We start from the raw sequence: 16,994 nt of genomic DNA on the forward strand, positions 1-16,994 counted from the left end.
GAGACATAGCAAAAGATTGCCGCAGGGAAGACATTTTCCAGAAACTCTGGAAGCTCTGTAGATGACAGTTCTGCGGTGTGCGTGTGTTCAAGCTGTGCACAACGCGTTTTGAATCTGCATAACCACACCCTCCATCCCCATTGTGACAGCACGTGAAGGTTCCGTGCGACAAAGCAAGCTCCATTTCCAGCTCCCTATTCCAAAAATCTATTTAATATATGGTCCCCAAATAGGGGACGTATCAGATAAGAACAGACACTACGCTTGATCTTGAGCCACTTGGCCAAGAAGCGATGATCAGAAATGGTTTGCCACTTGGGCCGCAACAAGGCCTACAACCGAAACCCACTGTAGAGACATAGCAAAAGATTGCCGCAGGGAAGACATTTTCCAGAAACTCTGGAAGCTCTGTCGATGACAGTTCTGCGGTGTGCGTGTGTTCAAGCTGTGCACAACGCGTTTTGAATCTGCATAACCACACCCTCCATCCCCATTGTGACAGCATGTGAAGGTTCCGTGCGACAAAGCAAGCTCCATTTCCAGCTCCGTATTCCAAAAATCCATTTAATATATGGTCCCCAAATAGGGGACGTATCAGATAAGAACAGACACTACGCTTGATCTTGAGCCATTTGGCCGAGAAGCGATGATCAGAAATGGTTTGCCACTTAGGCCTCACCAAGGCCTACAACCGTAACCCACTGTGGAGACATAGCAAAAGATTGCCGCAGGGAAGACATTTTCCAGAAACTCTGGAAGCTCTGTAGATGACAGTTCTGCGGTGTGCGTGTGTTCAAGCTGTGCACAACGCGTTTTGAATCTGCATAATCACACCCTCCATCCCCATTGTGACAGCACGTGAAGGTTCCGTGTGACAAAGCAAGCTCCATTTCCAGCTCCCTATTCCAAAAATCCATTTAATAAATGGTCCCCAAATAGGGGACGTATCAGATAAGAACAGACACTACGCTTGATCTTGAGCCATTTGGCCGAGAAGCGATGATCAGAAATGGTTTGCCACTTGGACCGCCCCAAGGCCTACAACCGAAACCCACTGTGGAGACATAGCAAAAGATTGCCGCAGGGAAGACATTTTCCAGAAACTCTGGAAGCTCTGTCGATGACAGTTCTGCGGTGTGCGTGTGTTCAAGCTGTGCACAACGCGTTTTGAATCTGCATAACCACACCCTCCATCCCCATTGTGACAGCACGTGAAGGTTCCGTGCGACAAAGCAAGCTCCATTTTCAGCTCCCTATTCCAAAAATCCATTTAATATATGGTCCCCAAATAGGGGACGTATCAGATAAGAACAGACACTACGCTTGATCTTGAGCCATTTGGCCGAGAAGCGATGATCAGAAATGGTGTGCCACTTGGGCCGCACCAAGGCCTACAACCGAAACCCACTGTGGAGACATAGCAAAAGATTGCCGCAGGGAAGACATTTTCCAGAAACTCTGGAAGCTCTGTCGATGACAGTTCTGCGGTGTGCGTGTGTTCAAGCTGTGCACAACGCGTTTTGAATCTGCATAACCACACCCTCCATCCCCATTGTGACAGCACGTGAAGGTTCCGTGCGACAAAGCAAGCTCCATTTCCAGCTCCCTATTCCAAAAATCCATTTAATATATGGTCCCCAAATAGGGGACGTATCAGATAAGAACAGACACTACGCTTGATCTTGAGCCATTTGGCCGAGAAGCGATGATCAGAAATGGTGTGCCACTTGGGCCGCACCAAGGCCTACAACCGAAACCCACTGTGGAGACATAGCAAAAGATTGCCGCAGGGAAGACATTTTCCAGAAACTCTGGAAGCTCTGTAGATGACAGTTCTGCGGTGTGCGTGTGTTCAAGCTGTGCACAACGCGTTTTGAATCTGCATAACCACACCCTCCATCCCCATTGTGACAGCACGTGAAGGTTCCGTGCGACAAAGCAAGCTCCATTTCCAGTTCCCTATTCCAAAAATCTATTTAATATATGGTCCCCAAATAGGGGACGTATCAGATAAGAACAGACACTACGCTTGATCTTGAGCCATTTGGCCGAGAAGCGATGATCAGAAATGGTTTGCCACTTGGGCCGCACCAAGGCCTACAACCGAAACCCACTGTGGAGACATAGCAAAAGATTGCCGCAGGGAAGAAATTTTCCAGAAACTCTGGAAGCTCTGTAGATGACAGTTCTGCGGTGTGCGTGTGTTCAAGCTGTGCACAATGCGTTTTGAATCTGCATAACCACACCCTCCATCCCCATTGTGACAGCATGTGAAGGTTCCATGCGACAAAGCAAGCTCCATTTCCAGCTCCCTATTCCAAAAATCTATTTAATATATGGTCACCAAATAGGGGACGTATCAGATAAGAACAGACACTACGCTTGATCTTGAGCCATTTGGCCGAGAAGCGATGATCAGAAATGGTTTGCCACTTGGGCCGCACCAAGGCCTACAACCGAAACCCACTGTGGAGACATAGCAAAAGATTGCCGCAGGGAAGACATTTTCCAGAAACTCTGGAAGCTCTGTAGATGACAGTTCTGTGGTGTGCGTGTGTTCAAGCTGTGCACAACGCGTTTTGAATCTGCATAACCACACCCTCCATCCCCATTGTGACAGCACGTGAAGGTTCCGTGCGACAAAGCAAGCTCCATTTCCAGCTCCCTATTCCAAAAATCCATTTAATATATGGTCCCCAAATAGGGGACGTATCAGATAAGAACAGACACTACGCTTGATCTTGAGCCATTTGGCCGAGAAGCGATGATCAGAAATGGTGTGCCACTTGGGCCGCACCAAGGCCTACAACCGAAACCCACTGTGGAGACATAGCAAAAGATTGCCGCAGGGAAGACATTTTCCAGAAACTCTGGAAGCTCTGTCGATGACAGTTCTGCGGTGTGCGTGTGTTCAAGCTGTGCACAACGCGTTTTGAATCTGCATAACCACACCCTCCATCCCCATTGTGACAGCACGTGAAGGTTCCGTGCGACAAAGCAAGCTCCATTTCCAGCTCCCTATTCCAAAAATCCATTTAATATATGGTCCCCAAATAGGGGACGTATCAGATAAGAACAGACACTACGCTTGATCTTGAGCCATTTGGCCGAGAAGCGATGATCAGAAATGGTGTGCCACTTGGGCCGCACCAAGGCCTACAACCGAAACCCACTGTGGAGACATAGCAAAAGATTGCCGCAGGGAAGACATTTTCCAGAAACTCTGGAAGCTCTGTAGATGACAGTTCTGCGGTGTGCGTGTGTTCAAGCTGTGCACAACGCGTTTTGAATCTGCATAACCACACCCTCCATCCCCATTGTGACAGCACGTGAAGGTTCCGTGCGACAAAGCAAGCTCCATTTCCAGCTCCCTATTCCAAAAATCTATTTAATATATGGTCCCCAAATAGGGGACGTATCAGATAAGAACAGACACTACGCTTGATCTTGAGCCACTTGGCCAAGAAGCGATGATCAGAAATGGTTTGCCACTTGGGCCGCAACAAGGCCTACAACCGAAACCCACTGTAGAGACATAGCAAAAGATTGCCGCAGGGAAGACATTTTCCAGAAACTCTGGAAGCTCTGTCGATGACAGTTCTGCGGTGTGCGTGTGTTCAAGCTGTGCACAACGCGTTTTGAATCTGCATAACCACACCCTCCATCCCCATTGTGACAGCATGTGAAGGTTCCGTGCGACAAAGCAAGCTCCATTTCCAGCTCCGTATTCCAAAAATCCATTTAATATATGGTCCCCAAATAGGGGACGTATCAGATAAGAACAGACACTACGCTTGATCTTGAGCCATTTGGCCGAGAAGCGATGATCAGAAATGGTTTGCCACTTAGGCCTCACCAAGGCCTACAACCGTAACCCACTGTGGAGACATAGCAAAAGATTGCCGCAGGGAAGACATTTTCCAGAAACTCTGGAAGCTCTGTAGATGACAGTTCTGCGGTGTGCGTGTGTTCAAGCTGTGCACAACGCGTTTTGAATCTGCATAATCACACCCTCCATCCCCATTGTGACAGCACGTGAAGGTTCCGTGTGACAAAGCAAGCTCCATTTCCAGCTCCCTATTCCAAAAATCCATTTAATAAATGGTCCCCAAATAGGGGACGTATCAGATAAGAACAGACACTACGCTTGATCTTGAGCCATTTGGCCGAGAAGCGATGATCAGAAATGGTTTGCCACTTGGACCGCCCCAAGGCCTACAACCGAAACCCACTGTGGAGACATAGCAAAAGATTGCCGCAGGGAAGACATTTTCCAGAAACTCTGGAAGCTCTGTCGATGACAGTTCTGCGGTGTGCGTGTGTTCAAGCTGTGCACAACGCGTTTTGAATCTGCATAACCACACCCTCCATCCCCATTGTGACAGCACGTGAAGGTTCCGTGCGACAAAGCAAGCTCCATTTTCAGCTCCCTATTCCAAAAATCCATTTAATATATGGTCCCCAAATAGGGGACGTATCAGATAAGAACAGACACTACGCTTGATCTTGAGCCATTTGGCCGAGAAGCGATGATCAGAAATGGTGTGCCACTTGGGCCGCACCAAGGCCTACAACCGAAACCCACTGTGGAGACATAGCAAAAGATTGCCGCAGGGAAGACATTTTCCAGAAACTCTGGAAGCTCTGTCGATGACAGTTCTGCGGTGTGCGTGTGTTCAAGCTGTGCACAACGCGTTTTGAATCTGCATAACCACACCCTCCATCCCCATTGTGACAGCACGTGAAGGTTCCGTGCGACAAAGCAAGCTCCATTTCCAGCTCCCTATTCCAAAAATCCATTTAATATATGGTCCCCAAATAGGGGACGTATCAGATAAGAACAGACACTACGCTTGATCTTGAGCCATTTGGCCGAGAAGCGATGATCAGAAATGGTGTGCCACTTGGGCCGCACCAAGGCCTACAACCGAAACCCACTGTGGAGACATAGCAAAAGATTGCCGCAGGGAAGACATTTTCCAGAAACTCTGGAAGCTCTGTAGATGACAGTTCTGCGGTGTGCGTGTGTTCAAGCTGTGCACAACGCGTTTTGAATCTGCATAACCACACCCTCCATCCCCATTGTGACAGCACGTGAAGGTTCCGTGCGACAAAGCAAGCTCCATTTCCAGTTCCCTATTCCAAAAATCTATTTAATATATGGTCCCCAAATAGGGGACGTATCAGATAAGAACAGACACTACGCTTGATCTTGAGCCATTTGGCCGAGAAGCGATGATCAGAAATGGTTTGCCACTTGGGCCGCACCAAGGCCTACAACCGAAACCCACTGTGGAGACATAGCAAAAGATTGCCGCAGGGAAGAAATTTTCCAGAAACTCTGGAAGCTCTGTAGATGACAGTTCTGCGGTGTGCGTGTGTTCAAGCTGTGCACAGTGCGTTTTGAATCTGCATAACCACACCCTCCATCCCCATTGTGACAGCATGTGAAGGTTCCATGCGACAAAGCAAGCTCCATTTCCAGCTCCCTATTCCAAAAATCTATTTAATATATGGTCACCAAATAGGGGACGTATCAGATAAGAACAGACACTACGCTTGATCTTGAGCCATTTGGCCGAGAAGCGATGATCAGAAATGGTTTGCCACTTGGGCCGCACCAAGGCCTACAACCGAAACCCACTGTGGAGACATAGCAAAAGATTGCCGCAGGGAAGACATTTTCCAGAAACTCTGGAAGCTCTGTAGATGACAGTTCTGTGGTGTGCGTGTGTTCAAGCTGTGCACAACGCGTTTTGAATCTGCATAACCACACCCTCCATCCCCATTGTGACAGCACGTGAAGGTTCCGTGCGACAAAGCAAGCTCCATTTCCAGCTCCCTATTCCAAAAATCCATTTAATATATGGTCCCCAAATAGGGGACGTATCAGATAAGAACAGACTCTACGCTTGATCTTGAGCCATTTGGCCGGGAAGCAATGATTAGAAATGGTTTGCCACTTGGGCCGCACCAAGGCCTACAACCGAAACCCACTGTGGAGACATAGCAAAAGATTGCCGCAGGGAAGACATTTTCCAGAAACTCTGGAAGCTCTGTAGGTGACAGTTCTGCGGTGTGCGTGTGTTCAAGCTGTGCACAACGCGTTTCGAATCTGCATAACCACACGCTCCATCCCCATTGTGACAGCACATGAAGGTTCCGTGTGACAAAGCAAGCTCCATTTCCAGCTCCCTATTCCAAAAATCCATTTAATATATGGTCCCCAAATAGGGGACGTATCAGATAAGAACAGACACTACGCTTGATCTTGAGCCATTTGGCCGAGAAGCGATGATCAGAAATGGTTTGCCACTTGGGCCGCACCAAGGCCTACAACCGAAACCCACTGTGGAGACATAGCAAAAGATTGCCGCAGGGAAGACATTTTCCAGAAACTCTGGAAGCTCTGTAGATGACAGTTCTGCGGTGTGCGTGTGTTCAAGCTGTGCACAACGCGTTTTGAATCTGCATAACCACACCCTCCATCCCCATTGTGACAGCACGTGAAGGTTCCGTGCGACAAAGCAAGCTCCATTTCCAGCTCCCTATTCCAAAAATCTATTTAATAAATGGTCCCCAAATAGGGGACGTATCAGATAAGAACAGACACTACGCTTGATCTTGAGCCATTTGGCCGAGAAGCGATGATCAGAAATGGTTTGCCACTTGGACCGCCCCAAGGCCTACAACCGAAACCCACTGTGGAGACATAGCAAAAGATTGCCGCAGGGAAGACATTTTCCAGAAACTCTGGAAGCTCTGTCGATGACAGTTCTGCGGTGTGCGTGTGTTCAAGCTGTGCACAACGCGTTTTGAATCTGCATAACCACACCCTCCATCCCCATTGTGACAGCACGTGAAGGTTCCGTGCGACAAAGCAAGCTCCATTTCCAGCTCCCTATTCCAAAAATCCATTTAATATATGGTCCCCAAATAGGGGACGTATCAGATAAGAACAGACACTACGCTTGATCTTGAGCCATTTGGCCGAGAAGCGATGATCAGAAATGGTGTGCCACTTGGGCCGCACCAAGGCCTACAACCGAAACCCACTGTGGAGACATAGCAAAAGATTGCCGCAGGGAAGACATTTTCCAGAAACTCTGGAAGCTCTGTCGATGACAGTTCTGCGGTGTGCGTGTGTTCAAGCTGTGCACAACGCGTTTTGAATCTGCATAACCACACCCTCCATCCCCATTGTGACAGCACGTGAAGGTTCCGTGCGACAAAGCAAGCTCCATTTCCAGCTCCCTATTCCAAAAATCCATTTAATATATGGTCCCCAAATAGGGGACGTATCAGATAAGAACAGACACTACGCTTGATCTTGAGCCATTTGGCCGAGAAGCGATGATCAGAAATGGTGTGCCACTTGGGCCGCACCAAGGCCTACAACCGAAACCCACTGTGGAGACATAGCAAAAGATTGCCGCAGGGAAGACATTTTCCAGAAACTCTGGAAGCTCTGTAGATGACAGTTCTGCGGTGTGCGTGTGTTCAAGCTGTGCACAACGCGTTTTGAATCTGCATAACCACACCCTCCATCCCCATTGTGACAGCACGTGAAGGTTCCGTGCGACAAAGCAAGCTCCATTTCCAGTTCCCTATTCCAAAAATCTATTTAATATATGGTCCCCAAATAGGGGACGTATCAGATAAGAACAGACACTACGCTTGATCTTGAGCCATTTGGCCGAGAAGCGATGATCAGAAATGGTTTGCCACTTGGGCCGCACCAAGGCCTACAACCGAAACCCACTGTGGAGACATAGCAAAAGATTGCCGCAGGGAAGACATTTTCCAGAAACTCTGGAAGCTCTGTAGATGACAGTTCTGCGGTGTGCGTGTGTTCAAGCTGTGCACAACGCGTTTTGAATCTGCATAACCACACCCTCCATCCCCATTGTGACAGCACGTGAAGGTTCCGTGCGACAAAGCAAGCTCCATTTCCAGCTCCCTATTCCAAAAATCTATTTAATAAATGGTCCCCAAATAGGGGACGTATCAGATAAGAACAGACACTACGCTTGATCTTGAGCCATTTGGCCGAGAAGCGATGATCAGAAATGGTTTGCCACTTGGACCGCCCCAAGGCCTACAACCGAAACCCACTGTGGAGACATAGCAAAAGATTGCCGCAGGGAAGACATTTTCCAGAAACTCTGGAAGCTCTGTCGATGACAGTTCTGCGGTGTGCGTGTGTTCAAGCTGTGCACAACGCGTTTTGAATCTGCATAACCACACCCTCCATCCCCATTGTGACAGCACGTGAAGGTTCCGTGCGACAAAGCAAGCTCCATTTCCAGCTCCCTATTCCAAAAATCCATTTAATATATGGTCCCCAAATAGGGGACGTATCAGATAAGAACAGACACTACGCTTGATCTTGAGCCATTTGGCCGAGAAGCGATGATCAGAAATGGTGTGCCACTTGGGCCGCACCAAGGCCTACAACCGAAACCCACTGTGGAGACATAGCAAAAGATTGCCGCAGGGAAGACATTTTCCAGAAACTCTGGAAGCTCTGTCGATGACAGTTCTGCGGTGTGCGTGTGTTCAAGCTGTGCACAACGCGTTTTGAATCTGCATAACCACACCCTCCATCCCCATTGTGACAGCACGTGAAGGTTCCGTGCGACAAAGCAAGCTCCATTTCCAGCTCCCTATTCCAAAAATCCATTTAATATATGGTCCCCAAATAGGGGACGTATCAGATAAGAACAGACACTACGCTTGATCTTGAGCCATTTGGCCGAGAAGCGATGATCAGAAATGGTGTGCCACTTGGGCCGCACCAAGGCCTACAACCGAAACCCACTGTGGAGACATAGCAAAAGATTGCCGCAGGGAAGACATTTTCCAGAAACTCTGGAAGCTCTGTAGATGACAGTTCTGCGGTGTGCGTGTGTTCAAGCTGTGCACAACGCGTTTTGAATCTGCATAACCACACCCTCCATCCCCATTGTGACAGCACGTGAAGGTTCCGTGCGACAAAGCAAGCTCCATTTCCAGTTCCCTATTCCAAAAATCTATTTAATATATGGTCCCCAAATAGGGGACGTATCAGATAAGAACAGACACTACGCTTGATCTTGAGCCATTTGGCCGAGAAGCGATGATCAGAAATGGTTTGCCACTTGGGCCGCACCAAGGCCTACAACCGAAACCCACTGTGGAGACATAGCAAAAGATTGCCGCAGGGAAGAAATTTTCCAGAAACTCTGGAAGCTCTGTAGATGACAGTTCTGCGGTGTGCGTGTGTTCAAGCTGTGCACAATGCGTTTTGAATCTGCATAACCACACCCTCCATCCCCATTGTGACAGCATGTGAAGGTTCCATGCGACAAAGCAAGCTCCATTTCCAGCTCCCTATTCCAAAAATCTATTTAATATATGGTCACCAAATAGGGGACGTATCAGATAAGAACAGACACTACGCTTGATCTTGAGCCATTTGGCCGAGAAGCGATGATCAGAAATGGTTTGCCACTTGGGCCGCACCAAGGCCTACAACCGAAACCCACTGTGGAGACATAGCAAAAGATTGCCGCAGGGAAGACATTTTCCAGAAACTCTGGAAGCTCTGTAGATGACAGTTCTGTGGTGTGCGTGTGTTCAAGCTGTGCACAACGCGTTTTGAATCTGCATAACCACACCCTCCATCCCCATTGTGACAGCACGTGAAGGTTCCGTGCGACAAAGCAAGCTCCATTTCCAGCTCCCTATTCCAAAAATCCATTTAATATATGGTCCCCAAATAGGGGACGTATCAGATAAGAACAGACTCTACGCTTGATCTTGAGCCATTTGGCCGGGAAGCAATGATTAGAAATGGTTTGCCACTTGGGCCGCACCAAGGCCTACAACCGAAACCCACTGTGGAGACATAGCAAAAGATTGCCGCAGGGAAGACATTTTCCAGAAACTCTGGAAGCTCTGTAGGTGACAGTTCTGCGGTGTGCGTGTGTTCAAGCTGTGCACAACGCGTTTCGAATCTGCATAACCACACGCTCCATCCCCATTGTGACAGCACATGAAGGTTCCGTGTGACAAAGCAAGCTCCATTTCCAGCTCCCTATTCCAAAAATCCATTTAATATATGGTCCCCAAATAGGGGACGTATCAGATAAGAACAGACACTACGCTTGATCTTGAGCCATTTGGCCGAGAAGCGATGATCAGAAATGGTTTGCCACTTGGGCCGCACCAAGGCCTACAACCGAAACCCACTGTGGAGACATAGCAAAAGATTGCCGCAGGGAAGACATTTTCCAGAAACTCTGGAAGCTCTGTAGATGACAGTTCTGCGGTGTGCGTGTGTTCAAGCTGTGCACAACGCGTTTTGAATCTGCATAACCACACCCTCCATCCCCATTGTGACAGCACGTGAAGGTTCCGTGCGACAAAGCAAGCTCCATTTACAGCTCCCTATTCCAAAAATCTATTTAATAAATGGTCCCCAAATAGGGGACGTATCAGATAAGAACAGACACTACGCTTGATCTTGAGCCATTTGGCCGAGAAGCGATGATCAGAAATGGTTTGCCACTTGGACCGCCCCAAGGCCTACAACCGAAACCCACTGTGGAGACATAGCAAAAGATTGCCGCAGGGAAGACATTTTCCAGAAACTCTGGAAGCTCTGTCGATGACAGTTCTGCGGTGTGCGTGTGTTCAAGCTGTGCACAACGCGTTTTGAATCTGCATAACCACACCCTCCATCCCCATTGTGACAGCACGTGAAGGTTCCGTGCGACAAAGCAAGCTCCATTTCCAGCTCCCTATTCCAAAAATCCATTTAATATATGGTCCCCAAATAGGGGACGTATCAGATAAGAACAGACACTACGCTTGATCTTGAGCCATTTGGCCGAGAAGCGATGATCAGAAATGGTGTGCCACTTGGGCCGCACCAAGGCCTACAACCGAAACCCACTGTGGAGACATAGCAAAAGATTGCCGCAGGGAAGACATTTTCCAGAAACTCTGGAAGCTCTGTCGATGACAGTTCTGCGGTGTGCGTGTGTTCAAGCTGTGCACAACGCGTTTTGAATCTGCATAACCACACCCTCCATCCCCATTGTGACAGCACGTGAAGGTTCCGTGCGACAAAGCAAGCTCCATTTCCAGCTCCCTATTCCAAAAATCCATTTAATATATGGTCCCCAAATAGGGGACGTATCAGATAAGAACAGACACTACGCTTGATCTTGAGCCATTTGGCCGAGAAGCGATGATCAGAAATGGTTTGCCACTTGGACCGCCCCAAGGCCTACAACCGAAACCCACTGTGGAGACATAGCAAAAGATTGCCGCAGGGAAGACATTTTCCAGAAACTCTGGAAGCTCTGTCGATGACAGTTCTGCGGTGTGCGTGTGTTCAAGCTGTGCACAACGCGTTTTGAATCTGCATAACCACACCCTCCATCCCCATTGTGACAGCACGTGAAGGTTCCGTGCGACAAAGCAAGCTCCATTTCCAGCTCCCTATTCCAAAAATCCATTTAATATATGGTCCCCAAATAGGGGACGTATCAGATAAGAACAGACACTACGCTTGATCTTGAGCCATTTGGCCGAGAAGCGATGATCAGAAATGGTGTGCCACTTGGGCCGCACCAAGGCCTACAACCGAAACCCACTGTGGAGACATAGCAAAAGATTGCCGCAGGGAAGACATTTTCCAGAAACTCTGGAAGCTCTGTCGATGACAGTTCTGCGGTGTGCGTGTGTTCAAGCTGTGCACAACGCGTTTTGAATCTGCATAACCACACCCTCCATCCCCATTGTGACAGCACGTGAAGGTTCCGTGCGACAAAGCAAGCTCCATTTCCAGCTCCCTATTCCAAAAATCCATTTAATATATGGTCCCCAAATAGGGGACGTATCAGATAAGAACAGACACTACGCTTGATCTTGAGCCATTTGGCCGAGAAGCGATGATCAGAAATGGTGTGCCACTTGGGCCGCACCAAGGCCTACAACCGAAACCCACTGTGGAGACATAGCAAAAGATTGCCGCAGGGAAGACATTTTCCAGAAACTCTGGAAGCTCTGTAGATGACAGTTCTGCGGTGTGCGTGTGTTCAAGCTGTGCACAACGCGTTTTGAATCTGCATAACCACACCCTCCATCCCCATTGTGACAGCACGTGAAGGTTCCGTGCGACAAAGCAAGCTCCATTTCCAGCTCCCTATTCCAAAAATCTATTTAATATATGGTCCCCAAATTGGGGACGTATCAGATAAGAACAGACACTACGCTTGATCTTGAGCCACTTGGCCAAGAAGCGATGATCAGAAATGGTTTGCCACTTGGGCCGCAACAAGGCCTACAACCGAAACCCACTGTAGAGACATAGCAAAAGATTGCCGCAGGGAAGACATTTTCCAGAAACTCTGGAAGCTCTGTCGATGACAGTTCTGCGGTGTGCGTGTGTTCAAGCTGTGCACAACGCGTTTTGAATCTGCATAACCACACCCTCCATCCCCATTGTGACAGCATGTGAATGTTCCGTGCGACAAAGCAAGCTCCATTTCCAGCTCCGTATTCCAAAAATCCATTTAATATATGGTCCCCAAATAGGGGACGTATCAGATAAGAACAGACACTACGCTTGATCTTGAGCCATTTGGCCGAGAAGCGATGATCAGAAATGGTTTGCCACTTAGGCCTCACCAAGGCCTACAACCGTAACCCACTGTGGAGACATAGCAAAAGATTGCCGCAGGGAAGACATTTTCCAGAAACTCTGGAAGCTCTGTAGATGACAGTTCTGCGGTGTGCGTGTGTTCAAGCTGTGCACAACGCGTTTTGAATCTGCATAATCACACCCTCCATCCCCATTGTGACAGCACGTGAAGGTTCCGTGTGACAAAGCAAGCTCCATTTCCAGCTCCCTATTCCAAAAATCCATTTAATAAATGGTCCCCAAATAGGGGACGTATCAGATAAGAACAGACACTACGCTTGATCTTGAGCCATTTGGCCGAGAAGCGATGATCAGAAATGGTTTGCCACTTGGACCGCCCCAAGGCCTACAACCGAAACCCACTGTGGAGACATAGCAAAAGATTGCCGCAGGGAAGACATTTTCCAGAAACTCTGGAAGCTCTGTCGATGACAGTTCTGCGGTGTGCGTGTGTTCAAGCTGTGCACAACGCGTTTTGAATCTGCATAACCACACCCTCCATCCCCATTGTGACAGCACGTGAAGGTTCCGTGCGACAAAGCAAGCTCCATTTCCAGCTCCCTATTCCAAAAATCCATTTAATATATGGTCCCCAAATAGGGGACGTATCAGATAAGAACAGACACTACGCTTGATCTTGAGCCATTTGGCCGAGAAGCGATGATCAGAAATGGTGTGCCACTTGGGCCGCACCAAGGCCTACAACCGAAACCCACTGTGGAGACATAGCAAAAGATTGCCGCAGGGAAGACATTTTCCAGAAACTCTGGAAGCTCTGTCGATGACAGTTCTGCGGTGTGCGTGTGTTCAAGCTGTGCACAACGCGTTTTGAATCTGCATAACCACACCCTCCATCCCCATTGTGACAGCACGTGAAGGTTCCGTGCGACAAAGCAAGCTCCATTTCCAGCTCCCTATTCCAAAAATCCATTTAATATATGGTCCCCAAATAGGGGACGTATCAGATAAGAACAGACACTACGCTTGATCTTGAGCCATTTGGCCGAGAAGCGATGATCAGAAATGGTGTGCCACTTGGGCCGCACCAAGGCCTACAACCGAAACCCACTGTGGAGACATAGCAAAAGATTGCCGCAGGGAAGACATTTTCCAGAAACTCTGGAAGCTCTGTAGATGACAGTTCTGCGGTGTGCGTGTGTTCAAGCTGTGCACAACGCGTTTTGAATCTGCATAACCACACCCTCCATCCCCATTGTGACAGCACGTGAAGGTTCCGTGCGACAAAGCAAGCTCCATTTCCAGTTCCCTATTCCAAAAATCTATTTAATATATGGTCCCCAAATAGGGGACGTATCAGATAACAACAGACACTACGCTTGATCTTGAGCCATTTGGCCGAGAAGCGATGATCAGAAATGGTTTGCCACTTGGGCCGCACCAAGGCCTACAACCGAAACCCACTGTGGAGACATAGCAAAAGATTGCCGCAGGGAAGAAATTTTCCAGAAACTCTGGAAGCTCTGTAGATGACAGTTCTGCGGTGTGCGTGTGTTCAAGCTGTGCACAACGCGTTTTGAATCTGCATAACCACACCCTCCATCCCCATTGTGACAGCATGTGAAGGTTCCATGCGACAAAGCAAGCTCCATTTCCAGCTCCCTATTCCAAAAATCTATTTAATATATGGTCACCAAATAGGGGACGTATCAGATAAGAACAGACACTACGCTTGATCTTGAGCCATTTGGCCGAGAAGCGATGATCAGAAATGGTTTGCCACTTGGGCCGCACCAAGGCCTACAACCGAAACCCACTGTGGAGACATAGCAAAAGATTGCCGCAGGGAAGACATTTTCCAGAAACTCTGGAAGCTCTGTAGATGACAGTTCTGTGGTGTGCGTGTGTTCAAGCTGTGCACAACGCGTTTTGAATCTGCATAACCACACCCTCCATCCCCATTGTGACAGCACGTGAAGGTTCCGTGCGACAAAGCAAGCTCCATTTCCAGCTCCCTATTCCAAAAATCCATTTAATATATGGTCCCCAAATAGGGGACGTATCAGATAAGAACAGACTCTACGCTTGATCTTGAGCCATTTGGCCGGGAAGCAATGATTAGAAATGGTTTGCCACTTGGGCCGCACCAAGGCCTACAACCGAAACCCACTGTGGAGACATAGCAAAAGATTGCCGCAGGGAAGACATTTTCCAGAAACTCTGGAAGCTCTGTAGGTGACAGTTCTGCGGTGTGCGTGTGTTCAAGCTGTGCACAACGCGTTTCGAATCTGCATAACCACACGCTCCATCCCCATTGTGACAGCACATGAAGGTTCCGTGTGACAAAGCAAGCTCCATTTCCAGCTCCCTATTCCAAAAATCCATTTAATATATGGTCCCCAAATAGGGGACGTATCAGATAAGAACAGACACTACGCTTGATCTTGAGCCATTTGGCCGAGAAGCGATGATCAGAAATGGTTTGCCACTTGGGCCGCACCAAGGCCTACAACCGAAACCCACTGTGGAGACATAGCAAAAGATTGCCGCAGGGAAGAAATTTTCCAGAAACTCTGGAAGCTCTGTAGATGACAGTTCTGCGGTGTGCGTGTGTTCAAGCTGTGCACAACGCGTTTTGAATCTGCATAACCACACCCTCCATCCCCATTGTGACAGCATGTGAAGGTTCCATGCGACAAAGCAAGCTCCATTTCCAGCTCCCTATTCCAAAAATCTATTTAATATATGGTCACCAAATAGGGGACGTATCAGATAAGAACAGACACTACGCTTGATCTTGAGCCATTTGGCCGAGAAGCGATGATCAGAAATGGTTTGCCACTTGGGCCGCACCAAGGCCTACAACCGAAACCCACTGTGGAGACATAGCAAAAGATTGCCGCAGGGAAGACATTTTCCAGAAACTCTGGAAGCTCTGTAGATGACAGTTCTGTGGTGTGCGTGTGTTCAAGCTGTGCACAACGCGTTTTGAATCTGCATAACCACACCCTCCATCCCCATTGTGACAGCACGTGAAGGTTCCGTGCGACAAAGCAAGCTCCATTTCCAGCTCCCTATTCCAAAAATCCATTTAATATATGGTCCCCAAATAGGGGACGTATCAGATAAGAACAGACTCTACGCTTGATCTTGAGCCATTTGGCCGGGAAGCAATGATTAGAAATGGTTTGCCACTTGGGCCGCACCAAGGCCTACAACCGAAACCCACTGTGGAGACATAGCAAAAGATTGCCGCAGGGAAGACATTTTCCAGAAACTCTGGAAGCTCTGTAGGTGACAGTTCTGCGGTGTGCGTGTGTTCAAGCTGTGCACAACGCGTTTCGAATCTGCATAACCACACGCTCCATCCCCATTGTGACAGCACATGAAGGTTCCGTGTGACAAAGCAAGCTCCATTTCCAGCTCCCTATTCCAAAAATCCATTTAATATATGGTCCCCAAATAGGGGACGTATCAGATAAGAACAGACACTACGCTTGATCTTGAGCCATTTGGCCGAGAAGCGATGATCAGAAATGGTTTGCCACTTGGGCCGCACCAAGGCCTACAACCGAAACCCACTGTGGAGACATAGCAAAAGATTGCCGCAGGGAAGACATTTTCCAGAAACTCTGGAAGCTCTGTAGATGACAGTTCTGCGGTGTGCGTGTGTTCAAGCTGTGCACAACGCGTTTTGAATCTGCATAACCACACCCTCCATCCCCATTGTGACAGCACGTGAAGGTTCCTTGCGACAAAGCAAGCTCCATTTTCAGCTCCCTGTTCCAAAAATCCATTTAATATATGGTCCCCAAATAGGGGACGTATCAGATATTAAACTGATAAGAACAGACACTACGCTTGATCTTGAGCCATTTGGCCGAGAAGCGATGATCAGAAATGGTTTGCCACTTGGGCCGTACCAAGGCCTACAACCGAAACCCACTGTGGAGACATAGCAAAAGATTGCCGCAAGGAAGACATTTTCCAGAAACTCTGGAAGCTCTGTAGATGACAGTTCTGCGGTGTGCGTGTGTTCAAGCTGTGCACAACGCGCTTTGAATCTGCATAACCACACCCTCCATCCCCATTGTGACAGCACGTGAAGGTTCCGTGCGACAAAGCAAGCTCCATTTCCAGCTCCCTATTCCAAAAATCTATTTAAGATATGGTCCCCAAATAGGGGACATATCAGATAACAACAGACACTACGCTTGATCTTGAGCCATTTGGGCGAGAAGCGATGATCAGAAATGGTTTGCCACTTGGGCCGCACCAAGGCCTACAACCGAAACCCACTGTGGAGACATAGCAAAAGATTGCCGCAGGGAAGACATTTTCC

At 48.4% G+C, this 16,994-nt stretch overlaps 1 non-coding gene and 47 pseudogenes across 1 annotated transcript; all 48 read right to left on the reverse strand.

The window, feature by feature from the left end:
- Positions 1-119: 119 nt before the first annotated feature.
- LOC143760734 (U2 spliceosomal RNA) lies at positions 120-295 on the reverse strand (annotated as a pseudogene).
- A 175-nt stretch (positions 296-470) lies between these two features.
- LOC143759272 (U2 spliceosomal RNA) lies at positions 471-648 on the reverse strand (annotated as a pseudogene).
- A 174-nt stretch (positions 649-822) lies between these two features.
- Positions 823-1,001, reverse strand: LOC143760598 (U2 spliceosomal RNA; annotated as a pseudogene).
- Positions 1,002-1,178: 177 nt separating this feature from the next.
- LOC143759405 (U2 spliceosomal RNA) lies at positions 1,179-1,354 on the reverse strand (annotated as a pseudogene).
- A 177-nt stretch (positions 1,355-1,531) lies between these two features.
- Positions 1,532-1,707, reverse strand: LOC143759845 (U2 spliceosomal RNA; annotated as a pseudogene).
- A 174-nt stretch (positions 1,708-1,881) lies between these two features.
- LOC143761452 (U2 spliceosomal RNA) lies at positions 1,882-2,060 on the reverse strand (annotated as a pseudogene).
- Positions 2,061-2,235: 175 nt separating this feature from the next.
- LOC143762583 (U2 spliceosomal RNA) lies at positions 2,236-2,413 on the reverse strand (annotated as a pseudogene).
- Positions 2,414-2,590: 177 nt separating this feature from the next.
- On the reverse strand, positions 2,591-2,766 carry LOC143759846 (U2 spliceosomal RNA; annotated as a pseudogene).
- A 177-nt stretch (positions 2,767-2,943) lies between these two features.
- On the reverse strand, positions 2,944-3,119 carry LOC143759847 (U2 spliceosomal RNA; annotated as a pseudogene).
- A 177-nt stretch (positions 3,120-3,296) lies between these two features.
- LOC143760736 (U2 spliceosomal RNA) lies at positions 3,297-3,472 on the reverse strand (annotated as a pseudogene).
- A 175-nt stretch (positions 3,473-3,647) lies between these two features.
- On the reverse strand, positions 3,648-3,825 carry LOC143759273 (U2 spliceosomal RNA; annotated as a pseudogene).
- Positions 3,826-3,999: 174 nt separating this feature from the next.
- Positions 4,000-4,178, reverse strand: LOC143760599 (U2 spliceosomal RNA; annotated as a pseudogene).
- A 177-nt stretch (positions 4,179-4,355) lies between these two features.
- LOC143759407 (U2 spliceosomal RNA) lies at positions 4,356-4,531 on the reverse strand (annotated as a pseudogene).
- Positions 4,532-4,708: 177 nt separating this feature from the next.
- On the reverse strand, positions 4,709-4,884 carry LOC143759848 (U2 spliceosomal RNA; annotated as a pseudogene).
- A 174-nt stretch (positions 4,885-5,058) lies between these two features.
- Positions 5,059-5,237, reverse strand: LOC143761453 (U2 spliceosomal RNA; annotated as a pseudogene).
- A 175-nt stretch (positions 5,238-5,412) lies between these two features.
- Positions 5,413-5,590, reverse strand: LOC143762584 (U2 spliceosomal RNA; annotated as a pseudogene).
- Positions 5,591-5,767: 177 nt separating this feature from the next.
- Positions 5,768-5,943, reverse strand: LOC143762955 (U2 spliceosomal RNA; annotated as a pseudogene).
- A 174-nt stretch (positions 5,944-6,117) lies between these two features.
- LOC143759390 (U2 spliceosomal RNA) lies at positions 6,118-6,296 on the reverse strand (annotated as a pseudogene).
- Positions 6,297-6,473: 177 nt separating this feature from the next.
- On the reverse strand, positions 6,474-6,649 carry LOC143760158 (U2 spliceosomal RNA; annotated as a pseudogene).
- Positions 6,650-6,826: 177 nt separating this feature from the next.
- LOC143759849 (U2 spliceosomal RNA) lies at positions 6,827-7,002 on the reverse strand (annotated as a pseudogene).
- A 177-nt stretch (positions 7,003-7,179) lies between these two features.
- LOC143759850 (U2 spliceosomal RNA) lies at positions 7,180-7,355 on the reverse strand (annotated as a pseudogene).
- Positions 7,356-7,529: 174 nt separating this feature from the next.
- On the reverse strand, positions 7,530-7,708 carry LOC143761454 (U2 spliceosomal RNA; annotated as a pseudogene).
- Positions 7,709-7,885: 177 nt separating this feature from the next.
- LOC143760159 (U2 spliceosomal RNA) lies at positions 7,886-8,061 on the reverse strand (annotated as a pseudogene).
- A 177-nt stretch (positions 8,062-8,238) lies between these two features.
- On the reverse strand, positions 8,239-8,414 carry LOC143759851 (U2 spliceosomal RNA; annotated as a pseudogene).
- A 177-nt stretch (positions 8,415-8,591) lies between these two features.
- On the reverse strand, positions 8,592-8,767 carry LOC143759852 (U2 spliceosomal RNA; annotated as a pseudogene).
- A 174-nt stretch (positions 8,768-8,941) lies between these two features.
- LOC143761456 (U2 spliceosomal RNA) lies at positions 8,942-9,120 on the reverse strand (annotated as a pseudogene).
- Positions 9,121-9,295: 175 nt separating this feature from the next.
- LOC143762585 (U2 spliceosomal RNA) lies at positions 9,296-9,473 on the reverse strand (annotated as a pseudogene).
- A 177-nt stretch (positions 9,474-9,650) lies between these two features.
- LOC143762956 (U2 spliceosomal RNA) lies at positions 9,651-9,826 on the reverse strand (annotated as a pseudogene).
- Positions 9,827-10,000: 174 nt separating this feature from the next.
- On the reverse strand, positions 10,001-10,179 carry LOC143759391 (U2 spliceosomal RNA; annotated as a pseudogene).
- A 177-nt stretch (positions 10,180-10,356) lies between these two features.
- On the reverse strand, positions 10,357-10,532 carry LOC143818815 (U2 spliceosomal RNA; annotated as a pseudogene).
- Positions 10,533-10,709: 177 nt separating this feature from the next.
- Positions 10,710-10,885, reverse strand: LOC143759854 (U2 spliceosomal RNA; annotated as a pseudogene).
- A 177-nt stretch (positions 10,886-11,062) lies between these two features.
- Positions 11,063-11,238, reverse strand: LOC143759856 (U2 spliceosomal RNA; annotated as a pseudogene).
- A 177-nt stretch (positions 11,239-11,415) lies between these two features.
- LOC143759857 (U2 spliceosomal RNA) lies at positions 11,416-11,591 on the reverse strand (annotated as a pseudogene).
- A 177-nt stretch (positions 11,592-11,768) lies between these two features.
- Positions 11,769-11,944, reverse strand: LOC143759858 (U2 spliceosomal RNA; annotated as a pseudogene).
- A 177-nt stretch (positions 11,945-12,121) lies between these two features.
- On the reverse strand, positions 12,122-12,297 carry LOC143760149 (U2 spliceosomal RNA; annotated as a pseudogene).
- Positions 12,298-12,472: 175 nt separating this feature from the next.
- Positions 12,473-12,650, reverse strand: LOC143760059 (U2 spliceosomal RNA; annotated as a pseudogene).
- Positions 12,651-12,824: 174 nt separating this feature from the next.
- Positions 12,825-13,003, reverse strand: LOC143760600 (U2 spliceosomal RNA; annotated as a pseudogene).
- Positions 13,004-13,180: 177 nt separating this feature from the next.
- LOC143759859 (U2 spliceosomal RNA) lies at positions 13,181-13,356 on the reverse strand (annotated as a pseudogene).
- Positions 13,357-13,533: 177 nt separating this feature from the next.
- LOC143759860 (U2 spliceosomal RNA) lies at positions 13,534-13,709 on the reverse strand (annotated as a pseudogene).
- Positions 13,710-13,883: 174 nt separating this feature from the next.
- On the reverse strand, positions 13,884-14,062 carry LOC143762947 (U2 spliceosomal RNA; annotated as a pseudogene).
- Positions 14,063-14,237: 175 nt separating this feature from the next.
- Positions 14,238-14,415, reverse strand: LOC143762591 (U2 spliceosomal RNA; annotated as a pseudogene).
- Positions 14,416-14,592: 177 nt separating this feature from the next.
- Positions 14,593-14,768, reverse strand: LOC143762957 (U2 spliceosomal RNA; annotated as a pseudogene).
- Positions 14,769-14,942: 174 nt separating this feature from the next.
- LOC143759392 (U2 spliceosomal RNA) lies at positions 14,943-15,121 on the reverse strand (annotated as a pseudogene).
- A 175-nt stretch (positions 15,122-15,296) lies between these two features.
- LOC143762592 (U2 spliceosomal RNA) lies at positions 15,297-15,474 on the reverse strand (annotated as a pseudogene).
- Positions 15,475-15,651: 177 nt separating this feature from the next.
- LOC143762958 (U2 spliceosomal RNA) lies at positions 15,652-15,827 on the reverse strand (annotated as a pseudogene).
- Positions 15,828-16,001: 174 nt separating this feature from the next.
- On the reverse strand, positions 16,002-16,180 carry LOC143759393 (U2 spliceosomal RNA; annotated as a pseudogene).
- A 165-nt stretch (positions 16,181-16,345) lies between these two features.
- Positions 16,346-16,544, reverse strand: LOC143759245 (U2 spliceosomal RNA). The gene has a single exon (XR_013212200.1). It is a non-coding gene; the product is annotated as a U2 spliceosomal RNA (small nuclear RNA).
- Positions 16,545-16,721: 177 nt separating this feature from the next.
- Positions 16,722-16,897, reverse strand: LOC143763142 (U2 spliceosomal RNA; annotated as a pseudogene).
- Between the last annotated feature and the right edge of the window lie 97 nt (positions 16,898-16,994).

Source organism: Ranitomeya variabilis, chromosome 3, assembly GCF_051348905.1.
Source record: "Ranitomeya variabilis isolate aRanVar5 chromosome 3, aRanVar5.hap1, whole genome shotgun sequence".
Taxonomy (NCBI): domain Eukaryota; kingdom Metazoa; phylum Chordata; class Amphibia; order Anura; family Dendrobatidae; genus Ranitomeya; species Ranitomeya variabilis.